At 38.9% G+C, this 19,195-nt stretch overlaps 1 protein-coding gene across 1 annotated transcript in view; it reads right to left on the bottom strand.

The window, feature by feature from the left end:
* The window catches only part of LOC124276536 (putative deoxyribonuclease TATDN2), a 54,598-nt gene extending 40,454 nt beyond the window's left edge, over window positions 1–14,144 (bottom strand). Inside the window, exon 1 of the mRNA XM_046712167.1 lies at window positions 14,087–14,144. The gene's annotated coding sequence lies outside the window, so the exon portion shown is untranslated. The remainder of the gene's footprint in view (window positions 1–14,086) is intronic.
* Between the last annotated feature and the right edge of the window lie 5,051 nt (window positions 14,145–19,195).

Below are 19,195 nucleotides of genomic sequence, written 5' to 3'. Positions count from 1 at the left end.
CTGTCCTTTTCTGATATCCTAAACTTTTCCTCCTGTATATCTGAAGTAATGTCCAACATCGAAGCATCAGCGTCAGTCGACGGAACAGTTGACCTTGAAGCCACTACCATAAGTTCTGAGGACCAGTCTTCATCATTACTTCCTTCATTACTAGCATAGTTGTGTGAAAGGTTATTCGGGAGCTGGGAGTCAATCTGGTCAGTATTATCATTTTCTTTCAGTTGTAACAAATGTTTTCCGTCATCTTCCTTTGTATCAGAAAACTTGTGTGTCTTCCTTTGACACGTATCCTTGACCTTATTTTGTGGCATTCCATCCTTTATAGGTTTCTTGTGTACCTTTTCATCCTCTTGCGTAGTCTTCTCAAAAAAGTTGTCTATAGCGTCTGGCTGTCTTACTTTCTGAAAACCACAAGGCTTGTCATATGTATCCGTTTTCTTCTCTAACTTTTCTCCTCTAACTTTTGAACTCTCCTCTTCATTAGATTGCTTCTGAGCAATGCTACTTACTGAACAGCAGGTATGATCTGGTTCTTCATCCTGAACATGGATGTCATGAGATGTGGCTGTTCTGTCACAGATATCAATGCTGGATTTCTTACTGCCTAAACCAACTATAGGGGTGACACTACCACCATCACCAACACCTGAACTGACCACTCCACTGTCATAACAATCATCACTTCTACCAGAATCAACATCCAGTAGGTCTGATCCCCAGTCTTCCATTTTCTTCAGAGAGTCCCGTTTGTTCTTCTGCAATTTAGGGTTATTTTCTTTCCCCTGCAAACTGTGACCAGATAAATTATCCAGTGAATGTGTTTTTGATACACTGGGAGTTGCTTTTTGTTCCTGAATATCTTGTTTTATCACCGTGTTCTCATACTTATTTCTAGTCCTAATTGACAGGATCTGACCTAGATTTTCTCCATCACCACTTAAGTTCTTTTTCGATATGGCTTCGGATCTAGGTGAGGTATGAGACGCAGTGCCATTATTTGGATCTTCAGAACTGCTGACTTTACTTTCTGGAGGTTTGGTTTTGGATGGCTTATTGTTCTTTGCAGCATCTTGCACGGACTTGGCAAATATTCTCAAAATGCCTCCAAGATGCCTCCTTGATACGGGCCGCTGTTCCATGCCAGGCTGTTTATTCCTGAAATATTAGGCACACTTATTAACATAGGACTGCTACATCAGAGTCCTCAACTTCACACATAGATACATATCAAGGAACTATGCTTCAGTTTCGTTGTAACTAGAGAGATTGAGATAATCACTGAGTGGTTAAGGTACACATACATAAGAATAGTTTTTAATTATTAAGAAAAGGTATCAAATTATTTGAATACAAATTCAGCTGTCTAGGCCTTCCAGTTTTACTGATTGGCCCACCCCTGCCTCTTCTTATGATAAAGATTATAACACATGGAATTAACAATGACATTAATAACTGGTGTGTATCATTTACTATTTCATAATAGTCTCCATTCCAATATATGACAGTGAGGTCTCTTACAGAGAACTTAATCATAATTAACTGTTAGGTCTACATGCAAGTCGTAGTCCAAATATACTGACACACAAGGAATTTTTTCTACTCGGACAGGGAATATTTTAGCAGTAAATATGTACTAATATGACAAAGAATTGATGCCATGACACAACACTGACATTATTTTGTTTGATCATCTTGTTCCTACACATAAACATTCATGCACAGAACTTGATTTGATTTTTTTTCCATTTTATCAAATATTACAAAACTTTTAATTGGTGTTTTCAGTGCAATGTACGTGCATGATAGTCCCCTCAAAACATACAATAAATATTAAAAAATATAATTACAGATATGTTTGCTTCGTGCTTGGTGTACATACTGTATATACATGATTTGAATATCTACAATGTTGACAATAAAACATTTTCCATTATGATCTATTTCCAGTATAATTTAATTCTACTAGAGGAACAACTGCTAGTAAAAGTAGTTGTGTTAGAAGTGGCATTCCATATCTACATTTTGAGTGAGTGAGTTTGGTTTTATGCTGCACTCAGCAATATTCCAGCTATATGGTGGTGGTCTGTAAATATTCGAGTCTGGACCAGACAATCCAGTGATCAACAGCATGAGCATCGATCTGCGCGAATTGGGAACCGATGACGTGTCAACCAAGTCAGCGAGCCTGATCACCCAATCAAGTTAGTCGCCTCTTACGGTAAGCATGGGTTACTGAAGATCAATATTCTAACCCGGACCTTCATGGGTCTCTGCATTTGAGTACATTATGGTCATACAATGTAAATTGTTGTTTCTCAATTTATGATACTGAAGCCTTAGCTCGATTTACAAATTTGCATACACTTCTGGACCCTTTCATGATGTACCGCCACATTTGCGAATGGAATTTGAGTGATTTGAGTGAGTGAGTATGGCTTTTAGAGGTGTGACGATACTGAAATTTCACGATACGATACGTATTGCGATATCTTGGAATGATACGATTCGATGCATATCACGATATGCTATCTTTAGTTATTTTCTTTCAAAATGTATATTTTGATAGCAAGTAACAGTGTAAATTTTGACATAACCGCCAATTTCTGGTGAAAATGAATAATTTTAAGGTCAACGATACATATCACGATACGAAAAAAAAAATCGATATATTTATCGTCAGATAAAGTATCACGATTATCGATACTACGATATATCGTCACAGCTCTAATGGTTTAACGCTGTTTTTATCAATATTCCATCAATATCAGGGCAGGGGACACAAGAAATGGGCTTCACACATTGTACCCATGTGGGAATCGAACCCGGGTTTTCAGCCTCATCTATTTTCATGTTTGGATGAAGAGGTTGAGGTGATACAATCCAGATATTTATCTGGGATTTCAAACCAATAGGCCCTTTGAAGGCCAATTGGTGGGGGTCTGATAAAGACGAAAAAATTAGACCTTTGTACTGTTCTTATTTGGAAATACTGAGTAAATGGGATTATTTTTATAATGGTCATTTGCTGCACACTTTGAGTCTATATTTTGCCCTAAGTAGATCTAGATATATCCATGTATCATCCCATGACAATAGTGGAGGACAATTGCCAAATGCATGAAAATCCTGGTTAGCCCCTTAACATATCAATTCTGTCAAGGTGAGTTAAATATAGAACTGAAGAATTAGTGTTAATTTGAACAATGTGCAACATCACAATAACAGTGTTATAAAAAAGTAGACTTCATTGATATGACCACATCCCATTAACAAACACAACAGTGGACAATGAATTTAAATACTGAAGCAATTTTAAGCTTAACTCACCACTCTTTTTTTCTTGAAATTTACTTGAAGATCTGTCAAATAGTGCTAAAAGTAAAATGTCGCATAAAGTATATCAGACATTTTTTAGCTGTCTAGATGTGTTCTTTAGGAGTTGATGGTAATTATTCACTTGATTATCTTGTTAAAAGATAATACAAAAATATTCATGGTGTAGTTTTAAAACCTGATATTTGTCTTGTGGTTGTGCTTTCATGAAATGAGTTATCATATAATATTGAAAACTGCTTTTTAAGGACTGTTCTGGTCATATTGGGAATCATTAGCAGCACAATTTTTGAAGATCATGATCATATTAACTCATCATCTGATATTGATAATTAAATAAGTTATTTGTTGAATCTCAAACTATTATTAATGATGAATATTTGTGTTCTTGTTTGTTGTCACACTCAGCAATATTCCAGTTATATGGCGGCGGCCTGTGAATATCAGACCAGGCAATCCAGTGATCTACGCAACTAATCTATGCAATTGAGATTCGATGGCATGTGTCAACCAAGTCAGCAAGCCTGACCACCTGATAATGTTAGTCGCCTCTTACGACAAACATGGGTTGCTGAAGATCAATTCCAACCATGATCTTCATGGATGTCCAGTGTTTGTAATTGCCACCAGGCCTGAGTGCAGTGAATTTTCAAAATTTCAATAACTGGCATTATTAAAACTTCAGTTCAAAGTTCTTCAGACCCATTGATATTTTAATAACATGATTTTAAAAAAGCCTAAAAAGTTTGAAACATTTTCTAAATAGAATATAAGAAAGTCTTTCTTGCATATCAGTATAAATCGCGTTTGTCAGCTGGACAATGACAACTTACAAGGTTAAAAACTGGTATCCACAAAAATATGAATCTTGCCTTACTAAATAATTAACTGAACAGCAAAAGAAACACAAGTTTTGAAAAACTGAAATGTCATGAAGGTAAGCGTTCATGTTTATGGGACGTTCATGGTAAAGTGAAGTAATGATCCCAGATGAGATGTCATGCAATTTGACGTCTATACGAACCATTCGCACAAACACACCAACAGTGCAGCAAAACCATAATTTTAGCACGTGCATCGATGGTTATGGATGAAACGCATTCATTTCACTCTGAGGTATCCTTTATCAAGGTTTGTGTAAAAAAAAACAGTTCAGTATTGACGCTAGGAGGTGTACACGCCGCACAAACGATGCCTAGACTAACGACTGAGCAGAGGGGAATGGCCATTGGAAAGTTTCACGCAGGTAGCTCAGCAACCGCTGTAGCTAGACAATTGGGCTGTTATCTTACCACCATTATACGACTTGCTCAACGTCATCAGCAAAGCTGGTTGCTGCTCATCGTCCCCGTACCGGACGGCAACGAGTGACAACTCATGCACAAGATCTGTTCATTCGGGTCACTCATCTAAGGAACCGAACTCAAGCAGCAACAGTAACAGCAGCCTTAGTTCTTGGGTCAAGGGGAGCAGTGCCAAGCGATACGATTAGGCATCATCTTCGGGCTGATGGAATCCACTGCCGAAGGCCATATATGTGGGGCCAATTTTGGCACGTCAATAACTCCAGCAACGTTTGCAGCCCTCACACAGCAAGAGTGTCAATGGATTATCTGGCTCAGAACAACATTAATGTCTCTTTCCCCGGATATGGCTCCCATTGAACATTCTGGGACGAAATTGGATGGAGGATTGCAGCAGGTAGGCAGCCACTCACATTTGCACAATAGGAATAGAGATTGGTGTTTGAGCGGAACCAATTGCCTCAGGCATTCTTTCAGACTCTAGTGAACTCAATGAGGCCACGTTGCACGGCCCGTGTGTAAGCTCAAGGTGGCTATACGCGCTACTAAAGAGACTGTCACTTTTCGCGTTCAGGGTATCTCCATTGACGGACTGTGATCAATTTGAACTTATTGCAATTCAATGTCAACAGCAACTTTTGCTCGTCTTCTATTAAAAAAATTGACAAAAAGTCACACTTGCGTTTCTTTTGCTGTTCAGTATATATGCACACCCTACACATGCCATCTGTATTCTGATATTTTTTTTATTGTTATGAAGTTATAAATATTGACAAGGCCATATGTTCAAATTTGAAAAGTTATTAGTGCTGTGGATCAGTGAGCTGAACAGCTAGTTTTGAACAATGCAGAATACCCATTTGGATCAGTGAGCTGAACAGCTAGTTTTGAACAATGCAGAATACCCATTTGGATTATGACATACAAACACCATGCTGGTCAAAATGTTTCGCAAACACAATCTGAGAAATGTTGGCAGATTGGAAAGCTCACCTGACATGACCTCCATTAGAAGGACTGTCTGAGTTTCTGGCACGAAGGTATCATATAAGAGAAAAAGATTTGAGTTTAAGGAGATCGCAAGGGAACACATATTTTTGGAAGAAACATAACACACAAATAAATAGTCCATCATCTATATATAGTTTCTAACTTTGATCAGGATTTCATCTGAGCTGACCAGCTATAATGGGGGGAAGGGCTGTCATGTATTCATGCAGAAATGCATTTTGGAGTATACAATCTGACTTAACGGAGATTGGATTGGTTTGTTTTTTTGTTAATGCCGCACTCTGCAATATTCAAGCTATATGGCAGCGGTCTGTAAATAATCAAGTGTGGACCAGAAAATCTAGTGATCAACATCGAACTGCAATTGGCATTGCGAGCATTGATCTACACAATTGGGAACAGATGACATGTGTCAATCAAGTCAGCAAGCCTGACCACCCAATCCTGTTAGTTGCCTCTTACAAGGATGGATTGCTGAAGACCAATTTTAACCGGGATGTTCACGGGTAAATTAAGATATCTCTATTTCCTGAAATCCATCTGTATTTCTGACAACACATTGAACACAATACTCAGGGATTATCCAGGAATTATAATCGTCCATTTGGTAAAAAATAGTCATTGTGATAAAAATTAGCATGTTTTCAACCTTATTTTTTTAGATTTCACTATTTTCAGAGGTATTTTATGTTTGCATTTTGAATTTCTATGCAAAACAATAATATGAAACCTCTTTCTATTTATTGGTCTAGTTTTTAGTGAAATACAGGTTAACTCCACTAAGTCATAAAATTAGTTACAAAATTATTCAATAGTATTCACCCAACACTATGGTATACATGCTTTCAAGATCCATTTTTCAGTGTTATGATGTTGGATAATTTGAGGGCTTGAGGAAGCATTAAAACATTATTGCACTTAAACAAATAAAATAGGGATATGTATGCATGTACTAGTCAGGACTGAAGCTGTTTTGCCTAGTGCCAGCCCACAGATACATTCTGCAGTTCTAACATGAATATCCCAATTGGAGTGAGTGAGTGAGTTTAGTTTTACGTCGCACTCAGCAATATTCCAGCTATATGGCGGCGGTCTGTAAATAATCGAGTCTTGACCAGACAATCCAGTGATCAACAGCATGAGCATCGATCTGTGCAACTGGGAACCGATGACATAGGTCAACCAAGTCTGTGAGCCTGACAACCTGATCCCGTTAGTCGCCTCTTACAACAAGCATGGGCTACTGAAGGCTCACTCTAACCCGGACATTGAAAACAGTATACTGACTAAGATTAAGAACTGACCTGTTTCGGTGTGACACAACTGGGGATAAAACCACCACCTTGGTAGACACTACTGACTTGACCAAGTAGGTTGCCTTTCAGTACTTTAATAACTGATAATTGACAATATGACAAAGAAACTGATAAAGGAGGCACACCACCAACTTACTTTGTTTAAAGGTCACATGCAACCAAAAAATCAAACATAATTAAAACACAATTATCACTTATTCATGACATATAATATACATTGCTGATTATGAAAAAACATATAAACAAAATTATAAGCGTACAATCGCAAATCAAAAGTGCAATATTTTGTACTTGGGTTTACTTCCCAAGAAACGAAGCAGCCGGGATACCGAACCCAGTCAGAGCGGGTGGGTGTGCACTCAAGTGTAACGGCTGGTTCATTTGCAGATGCCCTCATGGCTCATTGTATGTGTGTATATAGAGATGTTGGGTTTTGTAAATACATGCTCATTTTTGTGTATAACATTTTGCAATCAACAGACATCATAACATGTCATGTGTACAAGTATCACACCTGCCTGTCTGTGTAATTACATAATGTGACAGAGACTGAACTCGGGCCATAAATCAATGCGTTTTGTTTATGGTGTATAGCCTGATAGGTGTTAAGTTCATATTGCATGTGTCAGTGATCGAAGTTGTGTATTGAATATTGTCATTAGCAGACAGGCAGGCAGACACGTACAAACAATGCCTGTGAAGGATGGAACAATAAAATTTGCAAATCTGGTTGGTCACCACCATCCATCTGTGTGGAAAGCTATACAATGGTTCCAGAAAGACCATATATGATTATACATGTATTATATTATATATATAGATTATATTGGTTCATTATTCCACCAATAAATGTGTGAACTGATTCTTTTTCCGGTTTCTTTTTTTTTCCTAGCAAAAAGTGAAAAAAAATTCGATTCTTTTTTTCCTGATGCTTTTTTTCTGATTACCTATATCACAGTTAGAAATTCTGTCAACGCTAAATAATGACATTGCTTTTAAGTATCGAACTGAGAAAGTGACTCGGTACGAAGAACATGTGGTGAAATAGACAAATGAAATTATATAAACAGTTAAATCGGTAATCTACTGTCATAACATATATAAAGCTCACGCCTGTGAAATATCAACAAAACATTAGAAAAATAGCTCACACCAAAGCCTTCACTGAGTATTCACCGAACAACCCGCTTCCAAGCCTCGCAAACCTATTTCACTGCACATGTGCTATGAGCGCAGCCCAGTGCAGCGCAGCCCAGCTGTTGAAACCACAAGAGCTGGGCGAAAATTAGTGAATCGTTTGAACTCCGATTTTGCGCGGGTTTTTTCATAGCGTTATTTTTCAACTTTATAAGTTGAATTTGCATTTTTGATGATTTGTTTCGGTAAGTCCATACTGAAAGGTATAGAATCTGCAAAGTTGTGTTTTACGTTGCATGTGACCTTTAAAATATAGTCCGAAGGCAGACCTTACCATAGGGAACTTATCAAGATGTTTAGATGTGAGATCTTTGTTCCAGACAAAACCTGCCTGGTATTACAAAACTTGACACAGTGCAGCATCACGTGACAGTCATCTATACTAACTGATTCAGTGTCAATGTTAAACTTGCCAGAGTGAAACATCACCAAAAGTGATTAAAGCATCCCATAAAATCACTCCAAGCAGGTCTAATCATTAACTGTCAATGGTTTCCAGGTTAAGCAGTGCATAATTTTGCAGGACAAATGATTAAAAATAGCAAACATATTGGCAAGTCCTGAGCTGTTAAGTGAACACATTGATTATTTTGAATAAACATACAATAGTCAATTGATCCAATCTCACAGATGCTACAAATAAATTCACACTATATTGATTTTGGGTGCTTCAAATATGGTAAATGTTTATAATTAAGATTTTTTTCTAAACGTTTTCTAAAGTAACACTGACAACAGGAAAGAGCAGAATAAGGACTTTATTGTAACTAACTGCAAATGGATATGTTGAGGCACAAATATTCATCATTAAAAATAGTCTGGGAATCAACATTTAACTTGTTTTTGATTATCAATAGCAGATGATCGACAAACCATGATTTATATACAATGGGCGGGTTTAGAAACACATTGTTGTGTGTCAAGGTGACACTACACGTTTATATACGAAAAAAAGAATAAGATGAGATAGGCAGGTCTTGCTAACACAGAAAAAAACCCAGCTTAGGTGATCAAAGTAGAAGTCGAGTGAGTCATGTTTATACTACAAAAACATATGTATGGTTGATCAAAGTATCCTAATTAATATGATGAGTATGTTTATATGATGAAAACATGTATGGTTGATCAAAGAAGAAGATAAGTAAGTCATGTTTAAACAATCAAAAGAAGTATGGCTGATCAAAGAAAGAAGATAAGTAAGTCATGTTTAAAAATCAAAACATGTATAGTTGATCAAATGATACTAATATAAGTCATATAGACAATGTACAAGATCTATTTGTTTAGTGTTAACAGCCAGTTGGGTAATACCCATTATTATGATAGGGGTGGTAGAACTGGCCATTATAATTATCGTAGGCGATATGAGGTGTAGGCGATATGTGGGCAAGCCTACTTAATGTTATAAACCATTTGACAATGGGACAAGATATTTTGTCCAAATTTTTCGATTACTTTTTCACCTGACACTACTTTGATCACCTTTTGTGCAGTGTTTACACATATCACCTGCTTAGTAGATGACGGCTCACTCAGCAAAAGAACTGATATGGGCAATAGGAATAAATATTTCAATTACATCAATATGGTTTGAAAAACTGTGAATTGGTTACTTTGTAGGGATTCATAGATCTACACTTTGGCGAATTTGAATAAGTTTTGAGATTGTGATGATTTGGAAAACAGACAGAAATTAGCAGGGGATCAGAAATAGTTTCGGCTGGTATGTAACCAAAGACAATCTTTGTCAGATCTAATAACTTCATCTAACACTGTGCATCACACTAATGCTTCTCGACCTACAATTTCAACAAAGATTATATCTTGCAGGTTATAAAAAAAGAACTATGTGGAAAGTTCTATCAATTTCAAAAACAACTGGGGAAAAACGTCAGAAGCCAGGGAAAATTGTTAAGGGGCTTTAACAGATGTTTACTAATATCTGAAACTGTTGTTTACTAATGAGATACAGGTAGTAGCGAGTGAGCGAGTTTAGTTTTACGCTGCTATTAGCAATATTCCAGCAATATCCAGCGGGGGACTACAGACATGGGCTTCACACATTGCACCCATGTGAGGAATCGAAACCAGGTCTTCGGCGTGACGAGCGAAAGCTTTAACCACTAGGCTACCCGACCACCCTGATACAGGTAGTAACTGGAAAATGAACAACATACCGGGGTATGTGTTTTAAGAAAAGGCTCAGAGAAGACAAGACCAGAATGTCTCAATGTGCTAAAAGGTCACGAGCTAGCGTCATGGCTTGGTGGTGGTGGTAGTTGTGGTGGTGGTAGGCAGCTACAATGGTGTAGGCGTATTGGTACCAGACTAGGGCAATATAAACACAGCTAAGTATTTTGAGATGCGGCCTGTTGTCGCCAAAGAATTTCTTAACAAGCCCTGGATCTTTCAGGACAATAATGCCCCTGTAAAGGTCTTGTGACACCAATGCCTGGAACAGTATGACCAGCATATCCAGTACGGACTGGTCTGCACATTCCTCAGATAATATATTATCGAAAATGTCTGGAGATGCGTGTAAATCAAACCTCAGAAAAACTGAAAACATTAACTCTTATCAGGATTTGATAGTCTGTGCAGCAGATTTTGGCTGGTTTTCTACATGTTTGAAGCTTGAACAGATCTATTCTGAAGGGAACTCAAAGTATTGTCATTCAGATGGGATATAATACCAAATACTTGTATGATTGGTAAGTTACTTCATCGGCTTATATGATTTGCTATCACATTTACTACAGGAAAGCTATTGATCTTACACCATCGGTCTCTAGATTCATTTTTCAATCAAATAACATGTGCATTGTAAGGGTGAAGTTTCACAGGATATATCACACCTAAAACAAATGCTTTTCAAATCCATGACTGGTATTCTTGAAAAAATCTATGTCAAATTATATTTCTCTTTCGATTTACTACTCATTCAAAGTTTCACTCAGGAATATTTTAGCAGATATAACTACTGGAATCTGGACCTGACAAACCAGTGATTGATATCAAGAGCAAACAAACCATTTTGTTGAAACATGAGACATGCGATCAACTTCATCTATCACTTCACTTTTTACGTTTAGAACAAGATGGAGAGCTGTTATACACATACTGGACTACTCGTCCCCTCATCCCTGAAGTCTTTCTAGTATTCTACAGTCCATCACATACTTTTTTTAATCAAGACATGTTTTGGAAAAGACTGAGATGCTAAACATCATCACAAGGGCTGTATTCTAATTCTGGCTTGGGAACATCTCAGTGAACCTGGGCCCCGTTTCACAAAGCTCTCGTAAGCCTAAGATCTCGTAACTTTTCTCGTAGCAGTCGTATCTCCTATGTTACAGTATAGGAGATCACGACTGCCAAATAAAGTTACGAGATCTTAGGCCTACGAGAGCTTTGTGAAACGGGGCCCTGGGGATGAGTTACAGAGTCGTGCAAAAGGTATTCGACACTTGATGTAATTTCACGAGACTTACATGTTATTTCAGTGTAGAATAAATAATTTGCATGAAGTGCGTTTAGGATGGATCTTTGAAAATTTGACAGGCAAATTTGAAATCATCTCTCCTCTGTGCACACAATTTCAGTTCAATTTTCCGACCACTATTTAACTAATGAGATCACATTTATCAACTTACGTATGGTTCCACAATGCACAATCCCATAGGTCGCAATGTTAAAGGAATTCACGTCACTGTACATATGTTGATTAACATGTTGCCATTCGATAAATATGCAACAGAAAATTAAATAGAAATTTATGTGATTGTAGGTAAGATGATTCCTCACAATTGTGCAAAATTTGACTTGGATCTTACGCAAATTAAATCATGAAAATGATTTATGCTACACTAAATTAACATGTAAGTCTATGGAACATGGGACATAAGTATTCGTCAGTCGGCAAAATTCTCATACATTTCCATGTTATTTTAGTGTAGCTGTAATCATTTTCATTAACTCTGTTGTCGTTATTTGGTTGTCAAATTTTACAGGTTTTTAGGAAATCATCTTGGTCACAGATACACAATTTCCATGTAATGTTAGTTCAAGTATTTTCCGCATTGTAGTTACATGAGCAACATATATACATGATTGTGTATTCTTTCCTCATAGACCGCCATGTTAAAAATTGTCATAACCATGACACACATCAAAGTGTGGTCATTCTTGAAATACTGAATGGAAAATAAAACGGAAATTATGTCTGTGCAGCTGAGATGATTCATGACACATGTGCAAAATATGAACAAGATCAAACGAAAAATAAATTCAAGACAATTTTTCTAGCTGCACCAAATTAACATGTAAGGGTAAGAGTTCCTCCCGTTCCCCCATCCCAAATAATATGTATAAATATTCTAGAATTATAAACAAAACTTAACACAACAATTACTAGTGAACTCACACTATGATTAAAAGTCCAAAATTTAAGTTAGGGCTAGGTTTAGGGTTAGGGTTTGGTTTAGAGTTGGGGGAACGGAAGGAACTCTTTCCCATGTATTCTGGGACTCTCTATTATCGCGGCACGCGAAAACATTGGGAAAGCAGAAACACCATGCCCCGCATCGGCTGTTTTCATATGCAAATTATGTACAATATATTCATCCCTCTTGAAAAAGTCATTTATTTCATTGGAATGTCATGTCTAATCGTAGAAATATTAAAGCATTCATCTTTTCAGTAAGTTCTAGAACATTTTGAAACTAGTATGACCCCTATTGCCATTACATCTAGCATGAATCAAAACTTACTTCGTCAAGAGTAATCCTGCGACAACTATAAGGTCATTTGCATATTTTCCTTGCGAAAAATGTAACAGGAAGTGACGTACTATGCAACTTCACTCTACACACGGCAGCAACTTGTATGGTACGTTTTAAGGCGGAAAAACAATATTTTGTAAGGTGATTGTTACCTTGTATCCAAATGAATAGAAGTTTCAGATGTTTGGGTTAAAAACATGATGATATTGCTAATGTGAATGAAATTCCTAAATATTTTTAATGATCAAACTATTTAGATTCGTTACTTGTCTTAGTAAACATTTCACAGTGTCATCTGCTTGTACCGCGTGCCATAGTAACAAAATACCAATACCGCGATAATAGAGAGTTGCTTCAATTTCCGGGTCAAACGAGACAATCGGAATTGCCGCAATGGTATTAAACGAATTGCGACTATGTGTCACATTATTTGTGACGGAAATGAAGATTAAACATCAGTCAACTGAAAATATATATAAAATGCTAAATGTCAGTAGCCGTTCATAATCCCGATGGCGACAACATTAACTAGCACGATAATAGAGGGTCCCATGATAAGTCTATGGAAATTATGCACAGTGACGAATACTTATGTCCAATGACTGTACGTCAAGTGTCGAATACATTTTGCATGACTGTCCATCAAATATGTTATGGTCGCTCTTTAGAAATCTGAGGTACAGAGGGTGCTGATGTGATCTTTCAAACAGTAAACTTGTTTCAACAGTCATTTCTATCTTGTCACGTATATAAACATCCGAAGAATTATGAATAAACCAGCAGCCTGGAGGCATTTGTGATATTTTCCTCGAAAAATGAAAGTAGTGGAGATGCCCCATTTTAACGTTACTACCACGAAAATTGTTTATTAAGTTTCTAATACATGAAAAGTATTTCCTGACACCACAAACACAAAATAAGAAAACTATCAATTTATCTGATTTGGTTTAAAAGTAGCTCGCCCTCTGTCCCAAAAGTTTAGTGAACGTCTGATCGACTCCGCAAAATCTGACACGCAACGCGCCGCTCCATGTCAATCTTTGAAATCAGCCATTTCCGACAGCTTTCGTCTGATACTAGAATGTCAATGGTGACACTTCAACAATTTGTTGCATTTATGTCATAAAAAAATACTGACACTTACAAATTTGAAACTATATACGAGAGAACTTCTCGCTTTCCAATCTTCCCTCACGTTTACATCGTGCCATGGAAAGTCACGTGATATGTCCCGGGAATCATTAAAATGTCATATTGGAACCGTGATACTTTAAACGGAAAACGATTGAAAGTCTAGCGTGCCAAATTCCCGCATAGGTGTCTTCGCTAAACTTAATTTGTTTTTGTTTTCAAATAATACAATTTGAAGGTGAGAAGGCATAGAAGTATTTTATTTTTTTCAGCGTCTGTACATGATGAAACTCTGAAAATAACTTTTTGAGTAGTGCCAATTCTTAACCTCCAGAAATTGCGATGCGTACTAGTTAAATGAAATAGAATTACTACACTCGTAAGTGCAGATACGCCATTGTTAGGGTGAAGGATGTTATGTTTTTAGTGATTTTGGGACCTTTTCATAATTTTAGTAATTTTTGATTGTTCATACTTGCATAATCTTTAACATTATTTGGATGATAATCAGTGTCATAAAATATGAACCGATCTGAAACATTTATATACAGAATGTCCTTTTGCTGGATTCATGGATATACGTGGTCACAGAAGGGAACACCCACCACACCCACACACACCCACACACACCCACACACACACACACACACACACACACACACACACACACACACACACACACACACACACACACACACACACACACACACACACACACACACACACACACACACACACACACGACATCCGGGGATATGTTAGGTTGAGTCCCATCCAGGATCAGAACCCACCCCCTCAGATTCAGGCACCTAATCGCCAATTCACAAAGTCAGCGATCTAACCCACTGAGCCACTCGGAAGTCGGACAAATCGTGGTCTAGATAACCGACAGCCGAAAGCTATGGATAAACAATGCCATTTAGAAAGTGATAAAATGTAACGTATGTTATATATGGGATTACGCATGCTCAGCAAGTACAGATTCTAGTACTTTTGTTGGGTTGAGTCCTGACTCTGAGAGTTTGGGTTCGAACCCCTGATGGGACTCGAACGTTACTGAGAAAGTGTAATCCCAAAAATGACATGTTACAGGAATGATCTCATTTGTCACAGACAATAAACAGATCGGATGAATCGAAGGTGTCTACAAGTGGAAGTCGAACACCTTCACTGGTTTTACAACCACAATACAGCATTTTAATTTCGGGGGCGGCGGGTTGGCCTAGTGGTTAAAGCGTTCGGTGGTCACGCCGAAGACCCGGGTTCGATTCCCGACATAAGTACAACGTGTGAAGCCCATTCCTGGTGTCCCCGCCGTGCTTGAATATTGCCAATAAGCGGCGTAAAACTAAACTCACCCACCTATTTCAATTTTCTTCACTACAAACAACAACTGTCATCTCGCAGTTTATAGGAACTACGGTATATATTCCAGAAATCCTATAGTTGGTGTCAGGTAATGGCAACCTTGTTTTAAACGTTCTTTTTAAGACACAGACCATCACATACGTGTTGTTGTTTGTATGTTGTTTACTAACGCACTCAAGCTATATGACTGCGTTGTGTAAATAACAGAGTAGCAGCCAGACAATCCAGTGATTGACATATGAGAAGACTGGTCATTTTCTCTTTGTTGCGCAACCCTATTTGCGCTACAATTTGCCTGTGCATAGATGCAACAGGGATACTATGACAAGCATCACCAAAGTCAGCGCGACTAACCACCTGGGGCCACTTGCACAAAGCGATCTTAGCGCTACGACTATCTTAAGCCTGTGTTGGAGAATGGGAGTTACAATCACTGAAGCGCTAAGATCGCTTTTTGCAAGTGGGCCCTGATCACGTTAGTCGCCTCTATCGACAAACACGGGCTGCTGAAGAACAATCCAAACTTTTCACTAGCTTCAGCTTTTTAATGACTTATGTTTGTTTGATAAATACGTCCATTGCTCTTCATGAGCCTTATATGGGTGGTGAGTCCAGGCAGGGAGACTCTATGTTGTAGAGTATCCCTGGTCCAGGTAACGACTATATAACAAACCGGGGACAGGTGGCCAAATCATCTAAAGCGCCACAATTCGCCATGATAATGCTTAAATTTTGATCACCATCACACAATTGCTTGGGCTTTCAATAAAATGGTAAAAGCCTGATAATTGCATCACTCCGGACTGTCCTGTCCCCCGACATTAGGGACCGATCAAAATTTATTCTCTCTCTCTCTCTCTCTCTCTCTCTCTCTCTCTCTCTCTCTCTCTCTCTCTCTGTGAAAGAAACAAGCACATGCAGTGCATAAAATTACGTTGAAATACGTCTTGTCTTCTCCGTGGATACTTTTCACTGTGCCCACAAGCCGTATCAATATAACGAATCCTATTATCAGGTCTGTGTTGTAAATAAACAACAACTCACTAGCTTGTTATAATACTTCACGTCTGATTCTGTTCATGGAATTAACGCGCTCCAAAAACTCGTGCAGCGGAAGTAGGTCCTGATTGGTTTAACCCGTCACACAACATCACGTGACGCTGCTGCCGAACACCTGCGTGAAATGTACTACTCGTCAAAACCGAGCGGACATGACTTTGTGTCCACAGTCTAACGTACGAACCTGTGATGATATGGGTTAGAATTGGTCGTCAGCAACCCATGCTTGTCGTAAAAGGCGGGTAACAGCATCGGGTGGTCACATGTCATCGTATCCCATATATGAATGGATTGCCTCCGTATTGCTGGAATATTGTTAAACCAAAACAAACTAAAATGACGAAGCCACTTTTTAGAAAGGACTAGGCTCGATGGCCTTGCGCACATTTTTCGGCTACGCGTTGAGTCGGTTGTGCGGTGGCCTTGTGGTTAAAGCGTTCACTCGTCATACCAAAGACCCGGGTTCGATTCCTCACATGGGCACAATGTGTGAGGCCCAATAACTAGTGTGTCCCGCCGTGATATTGCTGGAATATTGCTAGTAAAACCTCACTCACTCAGTCTATATCGTGACCATGTATTTAGCCCAAAATGAGGGGTTAAGGAATCTGTTACGTAACGCAGTGTTAATCATGTACCTACCATCTCGGACTGTTGTGACTCTGGGGCCACCTGGTCGACGTGCATATTCCACTAACCCATTGGCCTAAATCTGCGCTACAGTCTACCAATAGCACTCTGACTCACATCAAAGCGGACAGCAACCTGCCGCTGAGTTTGACCAGATTTTAGCATGTGTCAAAAAACGTCTCAATTTAAGCTGCGATTTCAAACAGGAACTGAACAGTGAGTGAGTGAGTGAGTTTAGTTTTACACTGCACTCAGCAATATTCCAGCTATATGGCGGCGGTCTGTAAATAATCGAGTCTGGACCAGACAATCCAGTGATCAACAGCATGAGCATCGATCTGCGCAATTGGGAACCGATTACATGTGTCAACCAAGTCAGCGAGCCTGACAACCTGATCCCGTTAGTCGCCTCTTACGACAAGCATAGTCGCCTTTTGTGGCAAGCGTGGGTTGCTGAAGACCAATTCTACCCCGGATCTTTACAGTGAACGACAGTGAAAAAGCATCAATGCATGTGAATTGTCCTTCACCTTCCATGGATAGAGCGACTTGCACGTGCAAATCATTGACATTAAGTGGCAGGTGGATTTCATATTGACAATTTAGATAAAAAATGTGCCATTCGTAACAGAATGTATCGGACGTTAAAGAACGCAATAATGACATTTCAACGGCCTGGTGTGGTTTTCCATATTGTTAAGAAAGTTTGTAAAACATTCAGTTCTATATATTTCAAACAAATAGGAAGATTTTACAACTTTTAAGAGATAGTATTACCAATAGCTTGACCCTTTATTAATGACGCCGAGTATGTATATAACGCTTTAGAAAAGAGTCCTAATTAACGGTATCCTCCCATTAGTTACACGTGCCATTAGTCACACACCCTTATACAAACAACTTTACAGATGATTGCACATCTAATCTCCTTCCTTTTACCTTGAGAGTTTAGAATGGAATGACCCACACTTGTGTAAAACAAATTAAACAAAGCACTATAAGCACTGGACTAAGATTTATCAAAGTATTTACAACAATATGGGCAAACCATATTGAATCCGAGAATAAGACAACATGACTGACTGAATGACTGAGTTTGGTTTTACGCCGCTTTTAGCAATATTCCAGCAACATCACGCGGCGGGGGACACCAGAAATGGGCTTCACACAATGTACCCATGTGGGGATTCGAACCCGGGTCTTCGACGTGACGAGCCAACGCTTTAACCACTAGGCTACCCCACCGCCCCAAGATAACATGAGAAGCACTGGACAAATACGAATAAGACAAAGTCACAGAATCCGAAAATGAGGTAAAGCCGAGCTTAATCAAGTGTCCGATGGCATCAAGGAATTCTAGCGGTGACATGGCTCTCTGCTTGAGTTTCAATCTCTGGATCCTGTTCTCTACCTCCCTGTAGACCCGTTTCTGTGTAGGTGGAGCTGCCCCAAAGTCAACCTGTGCAAGCTTGACTCGATCTGCGGACTCTATCTTCCGAATAACGGCAATAAATCTGTATATGTTCGGGTGGTTATGAGGCATGGTTTGATTGAGTCTGTTGTGAAAGCCCTCAAGGTTGTTATTCGTGCGGGGGCCCGTGTTTGGTGATGGTTCCACAGGTGGAGAGGAAATGTGGCATCATAGTCTATTCAGTTCACAACCATATCATCACAGAAGTCCTCAGCACGGTCAGGGGAAGAATTCACGGATTCAAGCCACGTTTCTTGCACCAACTCTTGTGGATGGAGCGGTAAGCTTGCAGCACGCCGGACCCATTGTTGAACATCGGGGTCATCCTTATACTGTCTAGCTAGTCTTGCGCCAGATGGCTTGTGTGAAATGAAAATAGCATCCCTTGATCTCTGCAGCAGGAAATTCGGCTTCCACAGCACGAATGGCAGCTAGTTCAAAGTCTGTTTGAACTTTAGATGGCGCAAGGTCTCTGTGAAGCTTCTCATGGACGTGACTTTTAAGCAGACTGAAGAACCTTCTGTATGTTGCCGTCTGTCAATCTGGAAGCAGGGCGTATACCGGGCATAGGTACTGTTACCTCTTCGAGCATGG

Source organism: Haliotis rubra, unplaced genomic scaffold (assembly GCF_003918875.1).
Source record: "Haliotis rubra isolate DU_JTF1 unplaced genomic scaffold, ASM391887v1 Scf21, whole genome shotgun sequence".
Lineage (NCBI taxonomy): Eukaryota > Metazoa > Mollusca > Gastropoda > Lepetellida > Haliotidae > Haliotis > Haliotis rubra.
Note: the sequence above shows the minus strand (reverse complement) of the source record. Positions and strands in the feature narration are given on the sequence as shown.